Source organism: Vespula vulgaris, chromosome 17, assembly GCF_905475345.1.
Source record: "Vespula vulgaris chromosome 17, iyVesVulg1.1, whole genome shotgun sequence".
Taxonomy (NCBI): Eukaryota; Metazoa; Arthropoda; class Insecta; order Hymenoptera; family Vespidae; genus Vespula; species Vespula vulgaris.
Window position 1 is genome coordinate 2,938,421 of NC_066602.1, and position 3,567 is coordinate 2,941,987.

Genomic DNA, 3,567 nt, shown 5'->3' on the forward strand with positions numbered 1-3,567 from the left:
AATTCCTTCGTAATTCTTCATAGATTAGATCGCAATGAAAAACTGAATTAATAACTTGATCGATATACATTCAATGATTACATGTAAATAAATATATATATATATATATATATATATATGAAAGTATGTATATGATTGTATATACACATTGTTGAATGAAAGAAATGAAAAAAAAGAAATGAACGAAGCGTTAGCGCGATATAGAAGGCTGTATCCATTAAGAGAGATAAAGGAAAAAAAGCCGAAAGTCTGAGGACTGGTAAGAAGGCTTGGGAGGAGAAGGAGGAAGTGGGAGGGAGGGGTCAAACATAAAAATGGACAAAAAGCGAGTCGATGTTTATGAGCGATGTTCCAGGGAAGCACCACCACCACCATCGCTAGTACCACCTCCTACCACCACCCTTTCTCTCGTCTCTCTTTCTCATTTGGTCGTTAATACGGCATAAGGAGAGGAGCCAGCCAGGGTTAAAGCGAGGGTGAACCGAGGATTTTTAATTGTAGTTCACTCGGTATAAGGCTCTGCTCGACCCAGTCGGTATTGTCATACCGAGCAGCGCTTTTCTTTATTTCCCCAGTGGCTGGATGAGGTTATACATTTTTTTTTAACTACGGCAATGCCTCCGTCTTCTTATTAGCAAAGCTAATTGGAAATACAAATGGTTATTCACGGTAGTAAGAAGGAAGGTCGCCGCGAGAAGATCGGTCCTGCTGAAGGAGAGGAAAAGAAAGAGAGAGAGAGGGAAGAAAACGAAAAGTCGAGGAAGGACGAGGAGAGGGGTTGGCGCACTTGTGCGTATTAAGCTTGTATTTGCCCCGGATAATTAGGACTTTTTCCCGGCCAATTCGGATGAATAATTGATTTTTCTTCTTCCCAGTCGCTCCCGAAAGTCCGAATGCCCGTCGCTCCTTCGAATGACAATCACTTGGAAAAAAGGAAAAAAGAAAGGAAGAAAAGAAAAAAACGAAGATAGATATAGATAGATAGATAGATAGAGAGAGAGAAAAAGATCTTTCGGATGAAATATTCAATGACGGAGTCGGTCGGTGGTGCCAAGCGCACCTATCGTGCGGAAGGAACAGATAGGATGGATGGGGTGGCTTCGAACGTTACGAATGGAAATACTATGGGGGTTAATAAGTAGTAAGTATAACGAGGGTCTCCTCATCAAATGTAAAAGTATTCTTCTTATCGTTCGGTGCTTCGAACGAGAAAAATAAAAACGATAAAAAACGATTACGAATTGTTTAAGTAAAATATCTATACATATATATTTTGTATAACCCAAAAAGAGAATAATTTATTTATCAATCCTTTCTTTCCTCTTCTGCCTCCTTAATCCAACTTTCTGAATAACTTCATTATAGAAAAAGATTTTTCATCATCATCATCATCATCATATTTTGTTTCTTCTCAGATTTACTTTCAAACCTCTCGCGCTTTTATTCGCGATAGAGTTCAAAGACGCGAATCGAGTATCAAAAGATATATCGATCGAAGGAGGTGAGGAAGGGGGAGGTGCTGTATAGGAGGGGAAGAAGAAAGGGTGGGAGAGGGCGCGCGAGGGTCGAAGGAGTCAGTCAAACGGGAGTAGAGCAATCTCTAAGGAGTATTTCCTCTTTTTCCCTTCGTCGCGAAAGAAGGAAAATGCCCGCGGCGGACCTGCTAACTTTTTTTCATCAGCATTTTACGGTTATAACCGGGCATTAATAATGCACATGCTTAATATAAAGGAGAAGCCCGCGAGTCTCCGTCTAATAAACTGGAAGAATGCTTTATAACCGGCCGCGGTTTCGGCTCGAGAACGATGCTAGTAGTAGCTAAGGTAAGGGAGAAGGGAACAGAGAGGAATGGAGGGGATAAGGGTGGAAGAAGACCGTCGAAGGGTGGTAGTTGCCTTCTCGCTTCTTTATATCCCGCAAAATAGCCAATCTTTCCACCTCGCGTCGAAGGAAAGTGGCCAAACTTCTCGAGACGCTAAGAATACGGCAAACTCGCATCGCGAAATTCTCTTTCATCTCCCTCCCCCCTATATATCTCCCTCTTCACGTCCCACCCTATATAATCCTCCACCCGATGGAATCTGGGCCTTCGGGATACGTTTAAACTCGAATTCGAGTGGGTTATTTATGTTTCAACGCTAAATATATATATATATATATAATGTTTATTAAATATAATATATAATGTTTATTATATATACAATATATGTAATATATATTGTATATATAATTGTGTATATAATGTTTATTAAAATGTATCACGCTGTCTTAAATCATTCATAGTTCTGTTCTCAATTATCGAATATGAATTCAATCTTATACTTATCGAAGATAAAGAAATCTAAATTGAAGTATCGAGTTTATATTTTAAAACCAAATGAATCTTCTCGTCCTCCATACACTGAGGATTTCCAAGTGGCGCAAAACTCGATGGAGGAAGAGGAGGAGGGTGAGATGGAGAAGGAGTTGGTGGCGCGAGATAGCGTAGGTGAGACCTTTTTTTTCCTTTTCTTTCTTCTTTCTTTCTTTTTTTTTCCTTTTTCTTTTGAAAAATATGAGTTTAATAAAGAAGGAAAGTATGATGTATGGGCCTCGTGCCAAGGGAGAAAGAACGAAGCAGGATCAACCGACTTCGATACACAGATATTGTATACGTAATATAAGTAGATGGTAGAAGGGGAATGCCTGTGATGTACTGGGTGTCGAAAAGTCCCGCGGGACGTTCGACGGCCTTTTCATGCTCGAACAAAATTGCCATAAGTTTTTATTAAACCAACAACGACGTATACGCTTCTCTCTCTCTCTCTCTCTCTCTCTCTCTCTCTCTATCTTTTCATTTCAGTCTAATACTCAAAAATGCATCCTCTAAAACGTAACTTGCATTCATTACGTTCTTATCTCTTTATGATGCACGTATCTTGCCAAAGCAAAGCAAAAAAAACAAAAAAATAAAATATAAGAAAAATATAAGAAAAAATCAAACCTATGTACACATCGATCAGATTTTTCTTTCACAAGAATTAATTTTAATCTATGCGATGATATAGTCATATCGTAAATTAACGTGACAAAAATAAAACGATTTCCTCGTATAACACGTTATCTCTCTCTTTCTCTTTTTCCTATGCAAATAATAAAACGGTGACACAAATAATTCGATATCTAGAACGAAAGAATCTCTATATTCCTATTATTCGTCTATTTTCAACATCTTCCATTCGATCTAATCGTAGGAAATGCATATCCGAGACGACTCTGGCTCTCCGTGCAAGAGATTTCCATGGAAATCGGTGACACCCTCAACGACTAACAATAAGATGACTACGATGACCTAACTTTGAATCGAATGAGAAAACTAGAGGAAGAGAAAGAGAGAGAGAGAGAGAGAGAAAGAGGGACGCAGAAGCAATCGAATATAGAATGTTCCTAACATATCGAGATAAGAACCTTGTAAAAGGATACAAAGTAGCTATCCTCCAATATGGTTTGTTCCCATTTAGAAGGGACATACGTATGTGTATATATACATAGAAGAAGAAGACATACATATTATATATGTACAATGAA